Genomic DNA, 26,815 nt, shown 5'->3' on the forward strand with positions numbered 1-26,815 from the left:
AAATCCACCCTTGGTCCAACACGGTTACCTCTTCCATGCTTAGCTAATCTGTTCCTCCTTCCCTCTCTGAGTAAAAAAACCTATACCTTTTCCCCATACAAATGTTTAACTTTAACATAGAAAATACATACTAATATAAGCAACATCAAAACACCAAAATCCAGTATAATCACAGGGTGCCAAGCCAAATTTAAAATGTTGGTCATGGTAGAGCTCTATCCTGAAAAGATGTCCCACCAATGGTGTGTGGTTCAATCCTGAATATCCTGAGTGACTCTTCTTAGCTTGGCTTGTTTTACTACGGCAATATTAGTACTTTGCAGAATGACACATTCCAAGTTTTTCTGCAATCTTCATGTACTTTCTCATTCCTCTTCTCCAAGCAGACTGAATCCCTCGCAATTATTATTATTATTTTTAAAGCTCTGAACACTCAGATTCTTCATGCTAATTTACTGGTCAGGAGATTTCTTACTGAAATCGCACACTTCCAACATTGCAACAGCTTGTGACAAATGTGGAATGATCTGTCGTTTGCTCAGAAATAAGGGCAACAAAAAAAAAAACAACTTTGCATATATGCAGCTTGTATGTATATTTTGGAATATCGTTTTTTAACAACATTTTTTTGGGGTGAAGTGGGGGTTATATGGGAACCTATAATATCATTTATAATATAATCTGTTAATTGCACTGTATTTACATACAGCAAAGGGAAGTCTAGTGCAATTAGATATGTTTTAATTTAGGTAATCTATGTAATAGGCTTGTGTTAGAAAATGAGTATGGATTTTGAATTTGATGTTTGTTTGCAAATGACTGTCACCATCAGCCGCGAGAAGCCCAGGGCCCTGTTAGCAGCAAGGGACATGCAACAAATATGAATGGCCACGCCTGGCAGGAGAGGCGAAGATGGAGGAGACGGAAGGGAAAACATTTCATTTTATCTATTTGCATACTGCAGGGCATCATAACAGGTTTCCAAACAAATAAACAATTTTTAACGAAGAAGACGGAACCAGAATGATTGGCAACTAAAGCAAAATCTTTAGTTTTATCATCACATCTTAAGCCAGCCTATGGGACAAAACAATAAATTTAGTGTAGAGCACAGACAGCCGAGTGGATGAACACATCTAGGTCACATTGAGGAATTTCACCACAAAGAGCCAAGGAAATGGGACTGGCAAGCAAGGCAAAATGGAGGAGAAATTGGAATGTTAATACCCGCCCCTCCCCCCATTTGGGACAAACTGGTAGAGGTGATAGCGATGGGGCAGCTACAAGAATTCTTGGGGAAAAGGAGTTTGCAAAACAACTAAGGAAACAGTTCAAATAAAATATTTAGGACCAGCAAACAACTATCTTGGTCTAGAGAACCAGTGATGGAAGTTTTTGGTTAAGTGAAAGAAAGACAATAATTGAAAGCAACAACATGCACAACTGGTTATAAAGTTGGGAATTGTGTTGCATGATGTGTGAATACTTTTGTATATGTTTACAATACTGTATTGGTTCTGTTCGAATGAGAGGGGGTGTTTGGAAAAGGTTCTTTAAGAAAAAGATAAAAGTTCCTGGAAGCTTTAAAAAGTGTTCCAGAATTCTCTTTAGTGCCTAGGAGTGGCACTCTAGGATTGATTGGTGTCCACTGGAGGTGCAAATAAAGAGAGGAAGTCGCAGGCTGCAATGTCAGTACAAGGAAAGCACACACACACCAAACACACACAACACACAAGACAATGTGTGCTGACAATGGAAGTAAGACAATGTGTGCTGCTGATACTGTGAGTTTTGCTGTGTCAGGATTGTTAAGTACTGGACTGAGATTAGGAGTGGCACTCTAGGATTGATTGGTGGCTCCCTGGAGGTGCAAATAAAGAGAGGAAGTCGCAGGCTGCAATGTCAGTACAAGGAAAGCACACTCACTCCAAACACACACAAAAAAAAACACAAACTCTCAGCACACACGCTGACAACAAGGTTGGAAGTAAGACAATGTGTGCTGCTGATACTGTGAGTTTTGCTGGTCAGGATTGTTAAATACTGGACTGAGATTATACTGTGCTGGAGATATAAAGAAGGACTTTCAATTTGCAGTGTCGCATTTAACTTGCCTTAAAAGGTGGAGAGAGAGATCTAGTATTTGCACTTAGCAAAAAATGAAAAGATAAGAAATGGGGGGAGGTGAAAAGAGGAAACCCTATCGAGGGAAAATTGTGCATGTCCTGCAACTTTGTATAACAATAGCTTAAAAACTTGTAAGTGGCTTATCAATAAAGAAAGGAAAAAAGAATATCTTTTCTTTACCTTCTGGTAAGAAACCATTCTAATATTCTGTGTGTAAGAAGTCTCTGTATGATATTGTAATTTGATTTTTTTGTAATTAAGACAACTTCATGCCCTCTCCCAAAAAAGAACAAGAAAGAATTTAAACAGCTTTTTCCTGCCGCTCTCATTCACCGTGTTGAGTGTTGTGAGTGTGGTGGCTTGCATTGCCTTGGTCCGCCTCTCAGGGACCATCCAGTAGAGGGTGGGACAAGCCATTCCTTGGACCTCTGCCAGGATCCAGGAGGAGTCACCCCACCACCAGGGCTCTTCCAGTAGGGGAGAGTAGTGGATCCGGGTGCACGTGAGTGGCAGGGGCTCCTGAAACCTCTAGTCATCTTTCAAATGGACAATGTTGAAACAGAGCTTTATCAAATATGAATGCTGGTCTGTATTATCCCTATCGATAGTTCTTATTATTTCTTCATTCAGTGGGGATTGAAAAAAAAGTTATTTTTCACATCCAAAAACACAAAGAAAAAGAAAAACATTTATTTGTTTTTTCATTCTGACTGCAAAAGAAGAGACGAAAGATGCAGTGCTTCATCAGGCACAATCATTAGAGAGGTTCATTCAGGGATTAATTAACAAAAAAGAAGAGGAGATCCTAACAGCAAAAAATGCTGCATCATACTACTGTTTGACTCATGTTTTGCAACCCTTTCGCGCGCCTGTCCCTCTCTGAAAAGCTTAGTATAAAAAAAGAAAAGGGATGGATTTGGTGGGTCCCTTGCAGAAAACCAGTACTGGGAAGCGATTTGTTTCTGTTATAATTGATTATGTTTCTAGGTATGTTTGGACTACTATCCTGCCCAACCCTGCTGTATATCACCTAATGAAAGCTTTCGGCCTGATATCTAATGACATCCCCAAAGACAAGAAAAATCTATTCCTTTACACAACAGCAGCTGCCAGAATATCCCATCACTATTATAATGGCAAAACAAACTCGGCAAGTTTGTAGAAACGGCAAAATAGACAGCAATTATTAGAGGCCACTCAAATCAGAGAATAATTAGAGAGTGGGATGGAGTGAAGGAATACATGAATAAATATGGTTCCGGAATTGAAATATTAATAGAGAATGTGTAAAACATGCAGGGGTAAGCAAGAAAATAATAATAAAATCAATTGAATAATTATTCAATTATTACATTATTAACAACACAACAAGATGGAAGAAGTAAAATACTGAGATCACACATGGGTGAAGGGGAGTGGGGGTATTTGGGAACTAATAATATCATTTATAATATAATTTGTTAATTGTGTTGTATTTACATACAACAAATGGAAGCCTAGAGTATTTAGATATATTTTAATTTAGGTAATCTATATAATAGGCTTAAATTATAAAATGAATATGGATTCTGAATTTGATGTTTGTAATTTCTGGGGGGGTTTTGAAATAAAAAGAAAAAAAGAAAAAGAAACCATTTGAATCCACTGGAATCAGCCAGCAAGTGATCCACAAGAGCCAGATTCTGGACTTGAAGAATTCCAAGCACATTTATCTTCATTTTTCATTCTGGCCAAAATTATGCCAATAACCTCAAACTAAATTTGGCATCAATTGTGTCTTTATTTCGGGAGGTCTTGTGGGTCTTAACACGCAAAGCACCAAAATCAGCCGTGGAAATCTTGCAACATGTCATAGATTCCATAGGTCCTCTCCAGTTGTACAGAAGATAGAAGGAGAGAGAGAGAAAAGACCATGACTGGGGAAAGGATCAGAAAATATTTGCTGCTGCAAAGGTAGCATTTCTGTTTTTAAAATATATACATGGGGCTTTTCTGCAAAGAGAAGCATTTTCTGTGTGCACAGAATAGAGAATCAACCAGGCTGCCAAGCAAGGGGCAGTATCTCGAGGTTGGTTGCTTGCTTGCTTCTCCTGCCTTAAGGAAGGAAATCTTGCCCTTCTGCAAATCCCTGCTGGTTTCTCCTCCTTCATGGCTATGAATGGAATCAGCCCCGTCAGATCAGTCAGGAGCTGCGAGGAAGCAAGCTGTGTGCTGCCTCTCTGATCAGAGCCTCACCATCACCCAGGGAACGAACAACAGAACGAAGCCCCTCAGCCAGTGACTCCTGCTGCAAAAGCCTTCAATAAAATGTGACAAGTCTTGCCAAAACAAAAAAAACCAGAGCCCGGCTCAGGAGGAGCCCAAGAACCTCCTTCACAACATGAATGACTGCTACTCCAAGCTGCGCGAGCTGGTGCCGAGGATCCCACAAGGCCCCAAAGTCAGCCAAGTGGAAATCTTGCAGCATGTCATCGAATATATCTTTGACCTGCAGATCGTGCTAGAGGAACAGGCGAAGAAGGGGCAAGATCCGCCCACAGCCGAGACTTCCCTACTCTCTTTAAAAGCTGCAGAACGGGCATCCAAACTTTGCTCAAAAGAGGAGAGGAATCTCTGCCACTAACCTCTTAAAACAGACTGCAAGTGTGGGATCCTGGCACTTGGTTCTCTCCAGTGAGACAGGAGATAGAAGAAGAGAGAAAAAATAAAGACCTGAACAGGGGAAAGGATTAGATGTTTTAACCCTGTGCATCCAGTAATGAAGAGACCACCATCTTCCTCTTCCAAATAAACTGTAGAACATGGGTCTGGCTAGCCAGTTGCTGATGCCTTGACTGGTCTTCCAGAAACAACTTTCTGCCCTCAATCTGTTATTCTCTTCCAACGGCCTGAAAACTAAAATTTGCAGGCCGGGGAGTGGGGGGGGGGCATTGAAAGCAAGCCCACTTTTCAATATCTATCGTATGGCTGTATTAAACAAGAAGAAACTTTGCAGAAGAACAAATTTTGTGGTGTTTGTGTGTCAGACTGGGCGGATTATTATTATTATTATTAAAGCTCTGAACACTCAGATTCTTCATGCTAGTTTACTGGTCAGGAGATTTCTTACTGAAATCACACACTTCCAACATTGAATCAGCTTGTGACAAATGTGGACTAGTCTGTCATTTGCTCAGAAAAAAGGGCAACAACAACAAAAAACAACTTTGCATAAATGCAGCTTTTATGTATATTTTGGATTATAGTTTTTTAACATAATTTTTTGGGGGTGAAGGGGAATTTCAAGAACATGAAAACTGAGGTGTCTTAGGGCTGTTTTGCCTCATGGTTTTTGTTGCTGAACTCTAATAGAGAGAACACATGTATCTTTTTTGGAAGGAAGGTTGATTTCTTCATCCATAAATTGTACTTCCTTTGGTGTGTGGTTTTTTTTAAAAAAACTTTTCATAAAAGCTTCTTGCATAATAAATCTAAACTGGTGTTTCTTTAAAAAAAACCAAATATATATATACACACACACACACATATATATATATACACACACACACATACATGTGTGCGAACGGCAGTGCTTCATCAGGCACAGTCATTAGGAAAGTTCATTTAGGGATTAATTAACAAAAAAGAGGAGGGGGTCCTAATAGCCAGAGAGGGCGCTCTGCTTGGAAAGCAGCAAAGCTATATATACTCATCACTCCTTTTCTGCACCAAGATCAAATCCCTTTTTGAAAAGCCCTTAGATTGACTACCCATTAAGGGGTTACTTAGATTAAGATGTTGCTTGTCCAAAGATACACCCTTATGCTGCTTGGCCCCTTCAACAGCACAGTTTAGGAGTTCAACTGCCTATTCCCAATGGATGACTTTGTGGACTCACTAAAGTTTCTGGTGTGGATGTGGCTGCTCACCTGCGTTTGTGTCTTATTCAAAGGGTCTGATTTCACCTCTTCAGTATTCCCCTTATTTATGAAAAGCACCAGGTTAGAAGTCAACATTCTAGTGAAACTGCATCTCAAAAAGGGCATTGGCAAATGTCCTTTTCAGCACTTTTCTGCACAAAAATTGATTCCCTTGCAAACATGCAATCAGGTGGTATAGCCACACAGTTCACACCCTTCCTCTCAGGCAAGAATGCCTCCTTCAGGAGGTACAATGACACCATTTGCAGCCACTGGAATCAGCCAGCAAGTGATCCACAAGAGCCAGACTCTGGGATTGAAGAATTCCAAGCACATTTATCTGGATTTTTCATTCTCTCTGCAAGAGGAGAGAAGTGAAAGGCAGTGCTACATCTGACGCAGTCATTAGGGAGGTGCATTCAGGGATTCATTAACAAAAAAGAGGAGGGAATCCTAACAGCCAGAAAGGGTGCTCTGCTTGGAAAGCATCAAAGAGATGGCTGCTCCGTCCCTTCCTCCTCCTCCTTCTTCTTCTGCTGCTACTAGTGGAGGCCTGGAACAAGGCAGGCTGAGTTCTCGGCTTCCTCATGGCTGCCATGGGGCCACATTCACCCCGTCCTCCCTGCTCTGCTGGTCCACGTGGCCATTTGCAGAGGGGTGGTTTCCGCAGACCCCCACCATCCCACCCCCCTTCCTCTATGCTAGGTAAATAGAATTACAGGATTTCCCACAGTTTCTGTACAGACATCAGCTACTCTTCTATAGCAAGATGGATTCACGCCATCAAGTGCTACAGGCATACAACACAAACCTTGTGATTCAAGAACTTTTCCATTACTTAAACAACTCCACATTTGCCACGGCGGCAGCAACACCGTCAACTTGAATGTGCTGGACATCTGTGGTTGTCTGCCTCCCCCCACCCTCTTTTACTCCCACTTTCCTCCTCCATATGATAGAACTTTCCTCTTCATTGCTTCTGCTATACTACTATCTTTCCTTTTAAAATAAAAAAAATGCAGGTTTCTCCACAGTTTCTGTACATACATCAGCAATATGTATGCTTCAGCCCTTTCCTACACCAAAATGGATTCCCTTTCAAACATGCCTTCAGGTGGTACAGCCACACAGTTCACACCCTGCCTTTAATGAACCTTTCAGTTACTGCACACACTCCAAATTTGCGGAGGATGCACCTGTGTTGCTCGCAGCCGGGTATTCCCAAACCCCTCAACACAAGTGTCCTTTCTCCTTTTCTGCACCCAGATTCAATCCCTTGCCAACACCTTACCAAAAGATGCAGCCACACAACTCAGACCTTATATAATCCATGGATGAAATATAAATATCTCCTGGAACCTACAACCCCTTGGTGCATTTCACCCATCGAAGCCTTTGGCTTGAGGAAGAAAAACATGAAGGGAAATTGGGCAACATATAAAATGTTATTAGAGGGGGAAATTAATAAATTAAGAGGAAAGGTCTTTGACATCCATATATATTTGACAGACTGGCTCCAATACTTCCAACTGAATGAAAGACAAGGAAAATAGGGTTTGCTGGAGAAATATCAAAACTAAAGGGAACTCTAATCCAGCTTAAAGAAAATATCTATCTAAAATGTATAATCTCCTCCACAATTCACACCCTGCCATTATAGAACTTTTGTCTCACTTAAAGCGCTCAACCTTTTCTGAGGATGCACACCTCAGAACACATAGAGACAGAGAAAGCTAACACATTCTGCAGCTTGATTGCCCCCCAATGGCAGAACCTTCAGAGTGCTCCTTGCAGGCGTATCTCAAACTTTAATACCATGGGGCTCCAACCATTTGTGCCAACTAACCAAGTAAGGCATCTTTCCAACTGCAGCAGCCCCATTTCTTTTGTATTTTTTGGTTTTGAAATAAAAATTAGAAAAAGAAAAAGAAACAGTTTGCAGCCTCTGGAATCAGCCAGCAAGTGATCCACAAGAGCCAGATTCTGGACTTGAAGAATCCCAAGCACATTTAGAGTGCTCCTTGCTGGCGTGTCTTAAACTTTAATATCATGGGGCTCCAACCATTTGTGCCATATGACCAAGTAAGGCATCTTTCCAACTGCAGCAGCCCCATTTCTTTTGTATTTTTTGGTTTTGAAATAAAAATTAGAAAAAGAAACCATTTGCAGCCTCTGGAATCAGCCAGCAAGTGATCCACAATAGCCAGATTCTGGACTTGAAGAATCCCAAGCACATTTATCTTCATTTTTCAAGTAAAATCTATGCCAAATCTCTGCTTATTAAATTGGAAGAATGGATGCTGACAAAAGGTCTACCTGGTAAAGAGCAGGCTGGTTTTAAGGCAGGCTCGTCAACTCTTGACCAGTGTCTAGTGTTAAGTTATCCTTTGGATAAATATGTCATGAGAAATAAACGAAAATTCTTTGTGGCATTTGTAGATTTAAAAAGTGCCTTTGATTCGGTCGACCGCAACAAACTATGGACTAAACTAGAACACTGTGGTATCGACCCATATCTACTTACACTGATTCAATGTTTACATTCTAATAACCAAATATATGTTAAAGTATCAAAAGATGGTAGACTAGCAGGTCCTATTCTGAATAATCGAGGAGTTAGGCAAGGCTGTATCTTGGCCCCTACCCTATTTAATCTATTTTTATCTGACCTACCATTATTTCTTCAAAATGCAACCGCTCATACTCCTTATTTAAACAATAGCCCACTCTTTTTATTACTTTATGCAGATGATACTGTAATCATTTCACTCTCTGTTTTGGGTTTAAAAAAATTATTTAAGAATTTCTCAAACTACTGCTGATATAGATATCAGCTACTGTAGATATTTACCTACAGATAAATAATCTCAAAATTAATTATGATAAGACAAAGATTATGCAATTCAGAAAGAGAGGGAACCCAAAAGGCTGTATAATTAATGGACATCTAATACAGGAAGTTAAGCACTTCAATTATCTGGGAATCACATTCAAAAATAATATGAATTGGAATACACATATATGTGCTGCAATAGTTAAGGCCAAAGTGACAGCCCACCATATTAAATCCTATTTTTTCTCTCTAGTAGAAAACAGATTTATTCCAGCTGTATTGCAAGTGATTGACATGAAACTTTGTGCCCAACTTCTATACGGCACACCAGTGTGGATTTCAGGTGACCTCAAGAGGTTGGATAAATTTCATGCATCCCTTCTGAGGTCATTATTAGGACTTGCAAACTCTGTAAAATATGAAACAATATGTTGTGAGCTGGGAATATTGCCTTTATCAGTAAGAGGACCTTGAAATATTGGATCTTCCTCCATTATAGAGCCCTATCCCCTAATTCTCTACTTTACGATCTTTTAAGTGATAGTGCAATCTACAATCTATCATTGACTTGCAGGAGAAAACTGGATTCGATAGGGCTCACTCTAACTGACTTTGAAATCTCTGATCCCAAAGATACATGGGAAATTATCAGGAAGACTCTTACAGAAAAAAGTGTTCTCGCCATGCTTGAGGTTGCAAAGCACAGCACCTGCTCTCCTATCCACTTAAATCTCCCTTTGTGTAGAGATTTCCAAAAGGGATACATGACAAATCTGAAGAAACATGAATCGTGTAGGCTGTTTAGGTTGGCCAGATTTAACATGTTTCCCTCGGTGGTAGTGAGAGGAAGATACTTAGATATCCCAGAATCAGAGCGTCTCTGCAAATGCAGAAAACAGGAACCCGGTACTCTAGAGCATATATTCTTTTCCTGTGATTTTGGCAGTTATGCCAGAAGACATTTATTTGAGGCCCTAAAATTTAATAGACAGATTTTTACACAACCAACTGTTCAGGACCTGCTGGCGGACAGCGATGATCAAATTACTTTAATAGTGGCTGAATTTTTAAGTGCTGTCCATGAAGAAAGAATGGGCCATGATAGACTTAGTGGTTCTTAAGGGTAGGTGATGTTGCTGTGTTGTATTATATTATCTATGTACATCGATTTATTTCTTGGAGTTAAGAATAGGCCTGGGAAAAATTGTGTTAGCTGAGCCCGTATTTTATACAGTCTGTATATGATGTTTGTTTGATAATGTGTGGTGTGCTATGCCTAATAAAGGATTTTGAATAAAAGTGATCCACAAGAGCCAGATTCTGGACTTGACGAATCCCAAGCACATTTATCTGGCTTTTTCATTCTCTCTGCAAGAGAAGAGAAGTGAAAGGCTGTGCTACATCTGGCGCAGTCATTAGGGAGTTGCATTCAGGGATTAATTCACAAAGAAGAGGAGGGGATCCTAACAGCCAGAAAGGGTGCTCTGCTTGGAAAGCAGCAAAGAGCTGGCTGCTCCGTCCCTTCCTCCTCCTCCTCCTCCTCCTGCTCCTCCTTCTTCTGCTGCTGCTAATGAGACCTGGAGCAAAGCAGGCCGAGTTCCTGGCTTCATCATCGGTGCCATTGGCAGAAGGGGGGTTTCCGCAGCCCCCCACCATCCCACCCCCCTTCCTCTATGCTAGGTAAATAGAATTACAGGATTTCCCACAGTTTCTGCTTTCCTCTTCATAGCTGCTGCTCAAGTACTATCTTTCCTTTTGAAATAAAAAATTGCAGGTTTCTCCACAGTTTCTGTACATACATCAGCAATATCTATGCTTCAGCCTCTCCTACACCAATATGGATTCCGTTCCAAACATGCCTTCAGGTGGTACAGCCGCACAGTTCACACCCTGCCTTTAATGAACCTTTCAGTTACTGCACACACTCCAAATTTGTGGAGGATGCACCTGTGTTCCTCGCAGCCGGGTATTCCCAAACCCCTCAACACAAGTGTCCTTTCTCCTTTTCTGCACCCAGATTCAATCCCTTGCCAACACCTTACCAAAAGATGCAGCCACACAACTCAGACCTTATATAATCCATGGATGAAATATAAATATCTCCTGGAACCTACAACCCCTTGGTGCATTTCACCCATCGAAGCCTTTGGCTTGAGGAAGAAAAACATGAAGGGAAATTGGGCAACATATAAAATGTTATTAGAGGGGGGAATTAATAAATTAAGAGGAAAGGTCTTTGACATCCATATATACTTGACAGACTGGCTCCAATACTTCCAACTGAATGAAAGACAAGGAAAATAGAGTTTGCTGGAGAAATATCAAAAATGTATAATCTGCTCCACAATTCACGCCCTGCCATCAAAGAACTTTTGTCTCACTTAAAACGCTCAACCTTTTCTGAGGATGCACACCTCAGAACACATAGGGACAGAAAAAGCTAAAACTTTTTGCAGCTTGATTGCCTCCAAATGGCAGAACATTCAGAGTGCTCCTTGCAGGCGTGTCTTAAACTTTAATACCATGGGGCTCCAACCATTTGTGCCATATGACCAAGCAAGGCATCTTTCCAACTGCAGCAGCCCCATTTCCTTTGTAAAAGATGGAAAAAACACAGTTCCATGAAACAACAGGTAATGTAGTGTGAAAGAAACATTGCGAGGGGGACAGAAGCCCTAACAGAATAATCAGGTACACCAAAACAATAATCAACACTTCTAAATACAGCCTATGGCGCAAAACCATTCAATGTATAATCTCCTCCACAATTCACATCCTGCCATCAAAGAACTTTTGTCTCACTTAAAGCACTCAACCTTTTCTGAGGATGCACACCTCAGAACACAAAGGGACAGCAGAAGCTAAAAGGGCAGGCCAATGACTTCTGTCTTGCAAGTAAATTTTTCGGATGACCCAGACCTTTTCTCAAAAGGGGGGGGGGGAGAGGAAGAAAGATGGAGGAGAAGTTGGAATGTTAATACCGCCCCCTCCAAATCTGGGAAAAATTGGTGGAGACGATAGCAGTGGGGAAGCTATGTAGAAAATCTTATTTTTTATAAGCCCCCGATTTTTCCCCAGGATAACTAATTTTTATTTGGCTTTGGCTTTCTGTAAATTTAAATACCTCAAAGTGTATTTCTACATATCTAGCAGGAGACCAAAACACTGGAAAGAAAATACAGTCTTGAAGAGACTAGTAAATTAATTGTGATGACTATGCTGGATTTCTATTTCTTTTGTTGAGTCAGAGTACTACAATCAAGCTTGCATTGAGGCGTATGGCGGGACCCCTTCGATTCTCCTTTTATTCTCAACTTGCATTTATCCCCATTGGGGATTGTCCCTAAGAAAGCCCCATGTGATTTCTGTCTGATCCATAATTTATTGCATCCCATTGGAACTTTTTCCATGAAATACACATCGCTGGATCAGGCGGTTAAGCTTATCAAAAAAAGACTGGAAGAGGGGCCTTGTGGGCAAAAGGCGTTATTGAATCGGCTTTTATGTTATTGCCGGTTCACCCTCAAGATTTTAAGTGGTTGGGCTTTCATTTGGATGGCGCTTATTATATTGATAAGGCAATGCCAATGGGCTGCGCAATACCTTGTGCAGCATTTGAGTCCTTTAGCACTATCCTTCATTGGGCTTTGCGAGTTAAGTCTGGTTCACTGGGGTGACCCATTATCTTGATTATTCTCCTGGCTGGATCATGTGACACCAGCAACTGCGTAGTCTTAGTGGATGCCTTTTATTCCCTCACTGAGGAGCTGGGTGTCCCGTTGGCAGCAGATTAGACAGAGGGTCCTTTTAGTGTATTTAGGGATCCAGATGGATATCGTTGCTCAAACATGCCACTTGCCTAGGGAGAAGCTGTCTGCCTTGAAGAAAGTTATTTTGTAATACTTCCTCTGTAGCAAGTGATGCTTCATCAGATCCGATCTTGCTGGGTCATTTAATTAATCTTGCATACAGAGTGGTTGCCCCAAGCCGCCCCTTCCGTTCCCGCTTGGCCAGGCTGCCTGCGGCCCAAGGTCCCCTTGCTTTCGTGCACGCTTACCAAGTGAGGTGAAGGTGGATCTCATGCGGTGGTTGCAATTCCTAAGTGAATGCAATAGCAGTTCACCTTGGCAGGATACCTTGAAACTGCACAGTGATTTTCAGGTTCATGCTGATGCTGCTGGATCTTTGGCCTTTGGTTTTTATTTCAGGGGCTGCTGGTGTGCAAAGCCATGGCCTCAAGCCTGGTGTGGTGAGGCAATCATGTGACCTAACTTTTCTTGAGTTTTCCCCTTTGTAGTAGCAGTTCACATCTGGACTGAGGAGTTCAGTGACCGTCGGATCTGCTTTTGGTCTGATAACCAGGCAGTGGTGAGCATCTTGGCAAAACAGTCCTCACGCTCCAGCAGAGCCTCTGCCCCTCCACTCACACTTCCGAGCTGCGCTGCTTAAGGTTTAATATGGTGCTTTCTGCTCACCTGATTACAGGATCCTCTAATGATATCACTGACACACTATCCCATTTTCAGATGGAGCGCTTCAGATCCTGGGCTCCAAACACCCAGCTATTGCCGGACTTTTCCGGACCACCTGTGGCACTTTGACAACAATTAGTAATTACAGGGAGTAGCAGCTTCCATTTCCCCTTCTGCTTTTAGCACTTATGAGAAGGTTTGGACTGTTTTCTTAGCCTTTAGCTGGCAGTCCTTGGCCATTCAGAGGAACTTGCCCCCATCCTCTGAGAAGGCCCTGCAGTATTTGGCCCATCTGCTGCAGATTGGATGTGTTGTTACAACTATCAGAATTCAGTCCACTGCAATGTCTGTTATAGTGAAACTTTATTTTTCAGAGACTCTTGTAAAAAGTTTGTCATGTGTGGGGCCTTGGAAGGTTGGAATAGGCTCCAACAGGACAGTGGGCAGGAAGCTGGTCAATTTTTACCTATGCAATTTCCACAACAAATTAAGACTTGTCTGCTGGTTAAAGTTCAAGGCGAGACTCCTTTCAGTATTCCATTGCATTTTTGGTGCACTGAGGGTTGAGGAAATTGTGTTGGAGCCAGAACGGCGTAGAGAGTATGGAGGCTTATTGCTTCAGGACTTTTCCTTATCTGCTTTGGAGCGTGTCATTAGAGTCAGGAGCTCTAAGACAGACCTAGTGGGAAGGAGTGCCACCATCAGGCTTCTGGTCATAAGTGGTTATGGATACCAGAAATATTTGGCTTTTTGTTCCCCTGGGGGCTGGCCCGCTTCTAGTGCACAAAAATGGGTTCCCGTTAGCCAGGCATCAATTTGCTTGCGTCGTGCGCCAGTTAATTGTGGCTTGCCTACTGCTGAACACGCCTCATTCCTTCTGAATAGGTGCTGCTACAAAGGCTGCGCACTGGGGTCTGTCAGTAGACAGGATTGTGAATATGGGTCATTGGAAGTCTGACGCTGACAAGGGTTACGTCAGGAAACGTCGCCAATGATGTCTGTTCTGATGCCTGTTCGTTATTTCCTTTTTTCATAGGAGCAGCTGTGCGCATTTGGATTGTTGGCCACAGCATTGTACATTGGACTGGCAAGCGCGCTGGTGAGTCTGGACTGGGGCACCATCTCGGTCTTCCTGCCCATATGAACGTATCCTGGATGTCCAATGGGGAATGCTTTGGGAGGAGTTCCTTCCTTTGGTGCGGTCGAGTGTGACCTGTGCAGGTCCTCCCACAGCGCTGGTGGTGCAGTTGGGCAAAAATGATTTGCTGTCTTCCTCCAGCATAAGAAAAATGTATTCCTTTATGAAACAGCAGCTGCCAGGATATTGATTGCAAAATACTGGAAGGGGGAGAAAATCCCATCACTATTAGAATGGCAAAACAAACTTGGCGAGTTTGTAGAAATGGCAAAATTGACAGCAATTATTAGAGGCCACTCAAATCAGAGAATAGAGAGTGGGATGGAGTGAAGGAATACATGAAAAAATATGCTAATGACATAAGCACAGGGCAGGGCAGCCATCTCTCTCTCTTTCTCCACATGCACCGAAGAAGCCACATCTGCTTAGCCAAAGATGCCCTCTTGGCTTCCAGCCAAGACAAAAGGACTGTCTTCTTATGGAATAGTTTCCAAGTAGATGTTACTTTTTTAAGCTAAGTCTGCCTTCTGGGATCCGATTGTAAACAGAATGTGTGAGTAAACCTTTTTATACTTTTATAGAAGACTGTGTCATGTTTTATCTTTAATGAGGGAAAATGGGGGAAATACCAGAACAGTTATTATACAGCCTTTAGTGAGCCTGAGCAAACACATCCGCTGCAAGTTTTTAAAAAGGGGAATGTTACTCTGCTAAATTGTGGAACTTGTTAACACAAGTTGGAAAAGTATATAATCAGACAATATATCCCCTCTTGCATCCCTGAACATTCCCACAAAAATAAGTACTGGAAGCTAAAACCCCTTGGTGCATTTTGCCCATCAAAGCCTTTGCCGTTAAGAAGGAAAACATAAAGGGAAATTGGGAAACATATAAAATGTTATTAGAGGGCAAATTAATAAATTGAGATGAAAAGACATTGAAATCCATAAATATTTGACAGACTGGCTCCAATACTTCCAACTGAATGAAAGACAAGAAAAATAGGGTTTCCTGGAGAAATATCAAAATGACTGGGAGGGGCTGTGGAGGGAAGACATAAGCATGTTATAAGGGGGCAGTGAAGAAGGAGGGAAGAGAAGGAAGTACTGCCCTGTTCTCAGATTGGGGACAGGCTCCCACCTCCTTCTCCCCAACCTGTGGAAGGACCAGACTCAAATTCCTCACCTCTTGACCCCTCAGCAAATGTCCAAGCTACAACCCCAGGGTGAAGTGCAAACCTCAACCCCACAAGTCATGTGTCCTTAACTAAGTTTTACAGTCAGAGGCTGCTATCTAAAGAAGTATCTCCCATTTCTAGGAAGGCCACTTCAACTTCATCTAGCACTCAGTCACTTTTTTCACTGTCTTCCCAGTGCCCCTGGGCAAGCTCTAAGGGCTCACTGACATCCCTGAGGTCCATAGACTATGCTGCCAGCCACAGGGCAGACGATTTCCGCAAGCTGAACAAGGAGAGGGATTCCACTACTCTGTCAACCAGTCTAAGCTGAATCACATGGTTTCCATGCTGCCTAGGAGGGGCAATGCGGCAGAAAACTACATAGGCTGCCGCCCAGTGAGGTGCAACTTAAAGCCTAGGCAGCGGATCAGCAAGAGCCTCATAAACTTCAGAGACTTTGCACTGTATTCATCATATGACTGCTTCTGAGAAGTGGGATCGTGAGAGCTGGCAAACATAATTGCCATACAGGGGGTGCTGCTGGCTTGGTGGTGGTTGTTTTATTAACTTGGCTGCCCAGCCATATTGGTGATACTGCAAGGCTTTCTCAGGCTTTGCCATGCCATGGAGAAGAATATGCACATTATACCTTGCAGCACAAAGGTAGCCATCACATGGAAACACCTTCACGTTGCTCTTTGTGGCTTACATTTTGTGTGCGCCACTTGTAAGTGCTCCAGCCTTCACACTTGGCCAATTCTGTACTGCCTTTACAAATGTTGCTTTCTAGTGCTTTCTTGGTCAAAGAAATCATGGGCTAACTTGGTTTCATCACGGGACAATAATATTAGCCGTTTAGAAATTGCAAAAAGAAAGTGTTTGCAACTGTGATTGTAGTATTCATCTTTTTAAAATATAAACTTTGCAATTTTTTCACAGTTTCTGTATACACATCAGCTATATGTAATAAATAAATCATCATCATCATCTTTATACCCCACCCATTTAGCTGGCTTTCCCAAGGGACTCTGGGGGACTTACAGCATATCTAAAAACATCCAGCATTAAAAATCTCCTGATACACGGCTCAGGAGATCGAGAGGGAGAAGAAAGAGAAGGCAGGAAGGGTAACCATGTCAGACCACTAACTCCTCGAAATACAAATGTCTTCCGGATAGATTGCCCATAAACTCCACCCCTTGGTCTAACATGGTTACCTCTTCCATGCTTAGCTAATCTGTTCCTCCTTCCCTCTCTGGGTAAAAAACCCTATACCTTTTTCCCATACAAATGTTTAACTTTAACATATAAAACACACACTAATATAAGGAACATCAAAATACCAGAAACCAGTATAATCACAGGGCGCCAAGCCAAATTTAAAATGTTGGTCATGGTAGGGCACTAGCCTGAAAAGATGTCCCACAAATGGATTTTTCATTCTCTCTGCAAGAGGAGAGAAGTGAATGGCATTGCTACATCTGGCGCAGTCATTAAAAGGTAAAGGTACCCCTGCCCGTACGGGCCAGTCTTGCCAGACTCTAGGGTTGTGCGCTCATCTCACTCTATAGGCCGGGAGCCAGTGCTGTCCGCAGACACTTCCAGGTCACGTGGCCAGCGTGACATCGCTGCTCTGGCGAGCCAGAGCCGCACACGGAAACACCGTTTACCTTCCCGCTAGTAAGCGGTCCCTATTTATCTACTTGCACCCGGGGGTGCTTTCGAACTGCTAGGTTGGCAGGCGCTGGGACCGAACGACAGGAGCGCACCCCGCCGCAGGGATTCGAACCGCCGACCTTTCGATCTGCAAGTCCTAGGTGCTGAGGCTTTAACCCACAGCGCCACCTGCGTCATTAGGGAGGTGCAATCATTAGGGAGGTGCAATCAGGGATTAAAAAACAAAAAAAGAGGAGGGGATCCTAACAGCCAGAAAGGGTGCTCTGCTTAGAAAGGAGCAAAGAGCTGGTTGCTCCGTCCCGTCCTGCTTCTGCTGCTGGTTTTGGAAAAGCTTAGTACAGAAAAAAAGAAGCTAGAGGAAGCTAAAGACAAGCCACACAAGAAGCCAATGACTTCTGTCTTGCAGGTAGATTTTTCAGATGACCCAAACCTTTTCTCAAAAGGGGGGGGAGGAAGAACGGCGGGACTATTGAGATGAACAGGAGGCGGAAGAAGAAGAGGAGTACGACATGATTGGTAAACACAGAATCCTTTCCATTATTGAAGTTACAAGAGATGCATTCTGACAAAATGAAAAGCTTAGTGTGGGTGTTCACCAATGTTGGTGCCTTGTTCAATCTTGCTGTAGAAAAGAGGGGAGAGGATACCCTGCTAGATATATAGACTTTCAGATTAATCATATATATATATATAATACTATATATAATATTTGGAGGGACGGGGTGGTGGTTGTGGGGCTCCTACTGATGCGAGAGTAGCATGGATTTCATCTAGTTGTAGAAAATGAGTGAAAAGAACATGCAGATTGTGGAAAAAGTGGAGTGGTTGAAGTAGCTGAAAAGTTTATTAAGGGCGGGTGTGAGCTGTGTGCCTGTACCACCTGATGGCATGTTTGAAAGAGAATCCGTTTTGGTGTAGAAAGGACTGAAGCGTACCTATTGCTGATGTACGTACAGAAACTGGGAACTCCTGCAATTTTATTTCCCTAGCATAGAGGAAGGGAGTATGTGATGATGGGGGACTGGGGAAATCACCCCTCTGCAAATGGCCTCGTCGACCGGCAGAGCACGGAGGACAGGGGGAATCTGGCGGCATGGCAGCTGCCACCTGACGAATCCCAGAACTCGGCCCATTTTCCTCCAAACCTCCATTAGCAGCAGCAGCAGCAGCAGTGGTAAGGGATGGAGCAGCCAGCTCTTTGCTGCTTTCTAAACAGAGCACCCTCCTCGTTTTTGTTAATTAATCTCTGAATGAACCTCTCTAATGATTGTGCGAGATGAAGTACTGCCTCTCCCTTCTTTCCTTTTGCAGAGAGAATGAAAATCAAAATAAATGCTTTTCTTTTTCTTTTTAGTTTTTTTTAGATGTGATCTTTCACAACTATTTTCAAGCCCCACTGAATGAGGAAAAAATAACAACTATTGATAGTGATCATACAGACCAGCATTCATATTCAACACTGTCCATTCGAAAGGCAGCTAGAGGTTTCGGGAACCCCTACAACTCTTTTCCCCCCCCCCAGGATCCACTAAGTTCTTATGTCCTCTCCCCTACTGGAAGAGCATGGTGGGTCTCACCGTTAGAAGTAATATGGGTTAAAAGGAAAAATACGATAGGACGAATGGCAACATACCAGCAGCTCCTAAAAGAGGAACAGGGCCAATTAAAACTAAGACCATACGAAGAGGCGACCCAATACTGCACCACATGGTTGCAATATTACCAAATTGCCCAAATATTCAATCAGGATAAACCAATAGGATTTGAAAAAGAAGAATCAAAATTACAAAAAGTATTATTACAAAACTCAAAAACAATATATCCAAAATGTATAATTTATTATTAGAATGGGACTTAAAGGATGAAGAAGTAAAAGAATATGACAAAATGGGCATGCGATATAGGATATGTAATTCGGCTGGACCAATGGGATAAATTATGGAAATGGGATATTAAGTTTACGGCATGTTATACAATCAGAGAAAAGTTCATGAAAATGGGGTACCAATGGTACTTAACTCTGGTAAAATTGGCTAAAATTTACAATTAAAATCAAATACCTGTTGGAGATGCAAAAAAGAAATAGGAACAATGTTTCAAATGTGGTGGGAATGCTGACCTATTAAACAATTCTGGAATGAAATTTATGAGGAAATCAAAAAGATGTTTAAAATATTTTTCAGTAAAAAACCGGAGGCATTCCTTTTAGGTATAATCACAAACGATATTCCCGACAATCAAAGGAAAGTATTTGTAGAGTTTGTAGAAACGGAAAAATTGACGGCAATTATTAGAGGCCACTCAAATCAGAGAATAACTAGAAAGTGGAATGGAGTGAAGGAAAACATGAAAAAATATTGTTCCGGAATTGAAATCTTAATAGAGAATGTGTAAAACTTGAAGGTAAGCAAGAAAATAATAGAAGCAATTGAATAATTATTAAATTATAACAACACAACAAGGTGGAAGAAGTAAAATATTGAGATCACATGGGTGAAGGGGAGTGGGGGGTATATGGGAACCTATAATATCATTTATAATATAATTTGTTAATTGCGCTGTATTTATATAGATCAAGGGAAGCCTAGAGGAATTAGATATATTTTGATTTAGGTAATCATTGTAATAAGCTTGTGCTGGAAAACAAATATGGATTTTGAATTTGAGGTTTGTAATATTTTTTTGTTTTGAAATAAAAATTAGAAAAAGAAAAAGAAACCATTTGCATCCACTGGAAGCAGCCAGCAAGAGCCAGATTCTGGACTTGAAGAATCCCAAGCACATTTATCTTCATTTTTCATTCTGGCCAAAATTATGCCAATAACCATAAACTAAATTTGGCATCAATTGTGTATTTATTTGGGGAGTCTTAACACACAAGGCACCAAAGTCAGCTGTGGAAATCTTGCAACACGTCATAGATTCCATAGGTCCTCTCCAGTTGTACAGAAGATAGGAGAGAGATAAAAAAGACCTTGACCGGGAAAAGGATCAGATGTATTAACTCTGTGCATCCAGTAATGAAGAGACCACCATCATTCACTTCCAGATAAACTGTAGAACATGGTCTGGCCAGCCAGTTTCAGATTCCTTGACTGGTCTTCCAGAAACAACTTTCTGCCCTCAATCTGTTATTCTCTTCCAACGGCCTGAAAACAAAATTTGCAGGCCAGGGAGGGGGGGCAGTGAAAGCAAGCCCACTTTTTAATAACTATCGTATTGCTGTATTAAACAAGAAGAAACTTTGCACAAGAGGACATTTTGTGGGGTTTGTGTGTGAGACTGGGCGGATTATTTTTTAAAAAAGCTCCAAACTCTCAGATTCTTCATGCTAATGTACTGGTCAGGAGATTTCTTACTGAAATTGCACACTTCCAACATTGCAACAGCTTGTGACAAATGTGGACTGATCTGTCGTTTGCTCAGAAAAAGGGGCAACAAAAAAACTTTCCATATATGCAGCATGTATGTATATTTTGGATTATACTTTTTTAACATCATTTTTTTGGGGGGGGACTTTCAAGAACATGAAAACTGAGGTGTCTTAGGGCTGTTTTGCCTCATGGTTTTTGTTGCTGAACCCTAATAGAGAGAACACATGTATCTTTTTTGGCAGGAAGGTTGATTTCTTCATCCATGAATTGTACTTCCTTTGGTGTGTGTTTCTTTTTAAAAAACTTTTCATAAAAGCTTTTTCATAATAAATCTTAAGCTGGTGTTTCTTTAAAAAACACAAATATATAAATATATATATACACACACACATATATATACACCACAATTTCTGCTGCAGTTTCTCAACATACATCAGCAGAGTTTATGCTTCAAGAGGAGAGAAGTGAATGGCAATGCTTCACCAGTCCAAAGGGTGTATACATGTGTTCTCTCTATTAGAGTTCAGCAACAAAAACCATGAGGCAAAACAGCCCTAAGACACCTCAGTTTTCATGTTCTTGAAAGTCCCCTTTCCAAATGATGCTAAAAAACTATAATCCAAAATATACATACAAGCTGCATATATGCAAAGTTCTTGGTTTTTTGTGTTGCCCTTTTTTTCTGAGCAAACAAAAGATCTGTCCACATTTGTCACAAGCTGTTGCAATGTTGGATTTCAGTAAGAAATCTCCTGACCAGTAAATTAGCATGAAGAATACATCTGATCCTTTCCCCAGTCAAAATATTTTCTCTCTCTCTTCTTCCATCTTCTGTACAACTGGAGAGGACCTAGGGAATCTATGACGTGTTGCAAGATTTCCATGGCTGACTTTGGTGCCATGCGTTTTAAGACCTCCAAGGCCTCCCCCAAATGAAGACAGAATTGATGCCAAATTTAGTTTACGGTTATTGGCATAATTTTGGCCAAAATGAAAAATGGAGATAAATGTGCTTGGAATTCACATTTCAGTATCTGGTTCTTGTGCATCACTCAATATTGGGGGAATGGAGCACCCAATCTAGAAATACTGAGGGGGCTAAACCCCGGGTGGCCAGGAGGTTGGCTCAGTATGCCCTGCCTTGTACCTGCAGTCAGTGATTCTAACCAACTGAGGCAACAGGTCCTCAGCAGAGATTTAGCTCTGCTGGGATCAGTAGATTCTGCAAATAGCAGGGGCATGTAGAATTGAATGGTTTTGTGCCATAGGCTGTATTTAGATGCGGTGATTATTGCTTTGGTGTTCCTGATTATTCTGTTAGGGCTTCTGTCCCCCCCCCCCCTCCAATGTTTCTTTCACACTACATTACCTATTGTTCCATGGAACGGTGTTTTTTCCGTCTTTTACAAAGGAAATGGGGCTGCTGCAGTTGGAAAGATGCCTTACTTGGTCATATGGCCCAAATGGTTGGAGCCCCATGGTACTAAAGTTTAAGATACGCCTGCAAGGAGCACTCTGAATGTTCTGCCATTGGGGGCAATCAAGCTGCAGAATGTTTTAGCTTTCTCTGTGTTAAGGGGCTTTGGAAGCGTTCATGTAGCTGATGTCTGTACAGAAACATGAACGCTTAAAAACCCCTCAGCACAAGTGTCCTTTCTCCCTTTCTGCACCCAGATTCAATCCCTTGCCAACACCTTACCAGAAGGTGCAGCCACACAACTCAGACCTTATATAAACCATGGATAAAATATAAATATCTCCTGGAACCTACAACCCCTTGGTGCATTTCACCCATCGAAGCCTTTGGCGTTAAGAAGAAAAACATGAAGGGAAATAGGGCAACATATAAAATGTTATTGGGGGGGGGAATTAATAAATTAGGAACTTTGAAATCCATATATATTTGACAGACTGGCTCCAATACTTCCAACTGAATGAAAGACAAGGAAAATAGGGCTTGCTGGAGAAATATGAAAACTAAAGGGAACTCTAATCCAGCCCAAAGGAAAATATCTATCTAAAATGTATAATCTCCTCCACAATTCACCCCCTGCCATCAAAGAACTTTTGCCTCACTTAAAACGCTCAACCTTTTCTGAGGATGCACACCTCAGAACACATAGGGACAGAGAAAGCTAAAAGATTCTGCAGTTTGATTGCCCCCAAATGGCAGAAAATTCAGAGTGCTCTTAAACTTCAATACCATGGGGCTCCAACCATGTGTGCCATATGACCAAGTAAGGCATCTTTCCAACTGCAGCAGCCCCATTTCCTTTGTAAAAGATGGCGAGGAAACTGTTACAACGCAGAACAGGTAATGAAGTGTGAAAGAAACTTGGGGGGGGGGGGGACAGAAGCCCTAACAGAATAATCAGGAACACCAAAGCAATAATCACCACATCTAAATGCAGCCTATGGTGCAAAACCATTCAATTCTACATGCCCCTGCTATTTGTAGAATCTCCTGATCTCAGCAGAGCTAAATCTCTGCTGAGGACTTGTAGAAATATCCCGTAGAAATATCAAAATGACTGCGAAAGGCTGTGGAGGGAAGATTCACTGCATGTTATAAGGGGGCGGTGAACGAGGAGGTAAGAGAAGGAAGCGCTGTCCTGTTCTCAGATTGGGGACAGGCTCCCACCTCCTTCTCCCCAACCTGTGGAAGGACCAGACTCAAATTCCTCACCTCTTGACCCCTCAGCAAATGTCCAAGCTACAACCCCAGGGTGAAGTGCAAACCTCAACCCCACAAGTCATGTGCCCTTAACTAAGTTTTACAGTCAGAGGCTGCTATCTAAAGAAGTATCTCCCATTTCTCGGAAGGCCACTTCAACTTCATCTAGCGCTCAGTCACTTTCGGCACTGTCTTCCCAGTGCCCCTGGGCAAGCTCTACGGGCTCATTGACATCCCTGAGGTCCATAGACTATGCTGCCAACCACAGGACAGACGATTTCCACAAACTGAACAAGGAGAGGGAATTCCACTACTCTGTCATCCGGTCCAAGCTGAATCACATGGTTTCCATGCTGCCTAGGAGGAGCAATGTGGCAGAAAACTACATAGGCTGCCACCCAGTGAGGTGCAACTTAAAGCCTAGGCAGCGGATCAGCAAGAGCCTCATAAACCTCAGAGACTTTGCACTGTATTGATCAAATGACTGCTTCTGAGAAATGGGATCGTGAGAGCTGGCACACATTACTGCCATACAGGGGGTGCTGCTGGCTTGGTGGTGGTTGTTTTTTTAACTTGGCTGCCCAGCCATCTTGGTGATACTGCAAGCCTTTCTCAGGCTTTGCTGTGCCATGGAGAAGAATGGTTTGGAATGCCAACCAATATGCACATTATACCTTGCGGCACAAAGGTAGCCATTGCATGGAAACACCTTCACGTTGCTCTTTGTGGCTTACATTTTGTGTGCGCCACTTGTAAGTGCTCCAGGCTTCACACTTGGTCAATTCTGTACTGCCCTTACAAATGTTGATTTCTAGTGCTTTTTTAGTCTAAGAAATCATGGGTTGACTTGGTTTTACCAAGGGACGATAACATTAGCTGTTTAGTTTATTTAAAAAACCGCTAGTGCCTCTCTTTTTTTGTCCCAATATAGGAACATAGAAAAATATTTTCATTGTATGACCCTGTAGCTGATGGCCTGATAACAGATGGCTAACAAAAGACAATGACAAAAACAATGTGCAGTGACTCGTAACTTTTCCAACAGCCATGGCCATATCTTAGGGCTCCTTTTTAATGTTTTTTTTAGTGAAATCCCAGAGGTTTGTGGTGTGGATGTGGCTCTTCACCTATGTAGGTGCCTTGTTCAATGGGCTGGCAAGGCTGAAACCGGCTCTCATTTCTCTCTTCACTATTCTCCTTGGTTATGAAAAGCACCGGGTTGAAATTGACCATTCTTGTGAACTAAATTCCACCCCACATCGGGGGGGGGGGGTCGTTTTTTAAAAAATATTGAGTTGATGGCACAGTTAATGCCATCAACCCTGTGTGATCCAGGAGTAGCTCCTATACGGCCATCCGCTGTCACTTAGATCAGTGACTAGGCACCATGCAAAAAGAAAGGCTTTGCAACTGTGATTGTAGTATTCATCTTTTTAAAATATAAACATTGCAAGTTTTTGCACAGTTTCTGTATGGACATCAGCTATATGTATAAATAAATTATCATCACCATCATCATCATCTTTATACCCCACCATTTGGCTGGCTTTCCGAAGGGATTCTGGGGGGCTTACAGCATATCTAAAAACATCCAGCATTAAAAATCTCCTGATTCACGGCTCAGGAGATCGAGAGGGAGAAGGAAGAGAAGGCAGGAAGGGTAACCATGTCAGACCACTAACTCCTCGAAATACAAATGTCTTCCGGATAGATTGCCCATAAACTCCACCCTTGGTCCAACACGGTTACCTCTTCCATGCTTAGCTAATCTGTTCCTCCTTCCCTTTTTGAGTAAAAAAAAATTTCACCACTTTTCCATACAAAACTTTAACTTAAATATGGTATTAAATACACATTAATATAAGCAACGTCAAAATACCAAATAGAAGTATAATCATAAGGTGCCAAGCCAATTTTAAATGTTGGTCATGGTAGGGCTCCATCCTGAAAATATTTCCCACCAATGGTATTATGAAAGAGTTACTCCAGAGCAGGAAAAGTAGTATCCTGGCAGTACTGCGATACTGGAGCAGGACCTAGCCCCCTGTCACATATCAAAAGTGGTGAAGAAATTCATGACAGAGCAGCAAATACAGGTACTTGAATGGCCAGGGAATTCCCCCTATGTACATCCCATTGAGAATTCGTGGGCTATATGCAAAAGTCACCTCTGTGCTGTAGACTGTATGACTATGGAGAAACTCATTCAGGCGCTGGTTCAAGTGTGGTACAGGGATCCAAAAATCAACAGTGACTGTTCGAAATGAGTAGACTCCATGCCAAACCGTGTTCAAATGCTGCTTAAAAATAGCGGCGGTCATATCTGTTAATAATGTACATGTCTGTGAGTTTTGTACATCTCTGTGTGAGTTTTGTACAATAAACTATTGTACGAAATTCATTGTTTCAATTATTTTGTACAGCACATTCTTATGTGTTTAGTAAGACATGGACACACACTAGAACTGTTCACATTACTGAACCAGAAACAGGTCAAAACCCCCCCCCCTTAATTCAGAGCGCACACAATGTGAGTTCCTGCACTAAAACAGCAGTGTATGCTTTGATAACCAGATAAATAAATCAAGTTGACTTTCAGGTAATATTATATAGTATGGCCCCTGAGCCATTGCTTCTACATTTATGATGTTCTACCGATTTTGACCTACATTGAATATTTTTCTTTCAAATCAGTATATAATAAATGTTTGGGGGGAATTGAAAGGAAATCTACATCCTGCCCACTTTAGTAGTCTACAGTTGGTTAAAAGACGAAGGCCTAGTTAAAAAGGAATTACTCATTTTGCTAAGCTCTCATATTAACAGTTTCACCACATTTCAGAAACTCAGGAAGAAGGATGGGTGTGTGTGTACTTCCTGACCCTCTGAAGATACCCAGCCTCCTGTGCCTAACCCCAGCTGGAAGGCCTTAGGACTTCTCAGCAGAAGCTCCACCCTCCTGGAAGAAGACCCACAATGCCACCTACCTTGGAGGACCACTGCATTCTGGGTGACAAGGAACTTCAACTCCATACTGGCCAATGGGAAGAGCAGCTCCATGATCGAGCAGGCCATGGCTGGGTATTGCCCCTCCATCTTCCAGAAGTAGCACATCAGGTGTCTTGGGATACATACCTGGGAATACAGTCCTGTGAAAACAAGGCCCTCCACACCAGCTGAGACCGAGGACCAAACAGCTAAACGCCAGACGGCCCAAGAAACCCCAAATAAAAGCCTATATGACTACAAATAGGATATTTTCTGCAATCTATCCCCCCGCCCACTCTTTAACCCTAATCTAATTCTAACCTCCTACTCCCCCACCCACCACACTCTAGGACAGCGCAACTCCATTGGTTCGATAGACAATACAAGGTGAGAGACACAGGGCAACCCAGACGGGTTGGCAGGGAATCACCCTATACTGTAGATAAGCAAGATAGC

The 26,815-nt window shown here is 42.1% G+C and overlaps 2 long non-coding RNA genes and 1 pseudogene across 2 annotated transcripts in view; 2 read left to right on the forward strand and 1 right to left on the reverse strand.

Moving 5' to 3' along the window:
• Window positions 1–4,281: 4,281 nt before the first annotated feature.
• Window positions 4,282–4,862, forward strand: LOC114588762 (DNA-binding protein inhibitor ID-3-A-like; annotated as a pseudogene).
• Window positions 4,863–17,605: 12,743 nt separating this feature from the next.
• Window positions 17,606–26,621, forward strand: LOC114588763 (uncharacterized). The gene is made up of 2 exons (XR_003704512.2): window positions 17,606–17,729; window positions 26,214–26,621. It is a non-coding gene; the product is annotated as an uncharacterized LOC114588763 (long non-coding RNA).
• Window positions 26,419–26,815, reverse strand: part of LOC144326227 (uncharacterized) — a 72,340-nt gene continuing 71,943 nt past the window's right edge. The window contains exon 3 of the long non-coding RNA XR_013391430.1: window positions 26,419–26,506. This is a non-coding gene — a long non-coding RNA (uncharacterized LOC144326227). The remainder of the gene's footprint in view (window positions 26,507–26,815) is intronic.

This window comes from Podarcis muralis, chromosome Z (assembly GCF_964188315.1).
Source record: "Podarcis muralis chromosome Z, rPodMur119.hap1.1, whole genome shotgun sequence".
Taxonomy (NCBI): Eukaryota; Metazoa; Chordata; class Lepidosauria; order Squamata; family Lacertidae; genus Podarcis; species Podarcis muralis.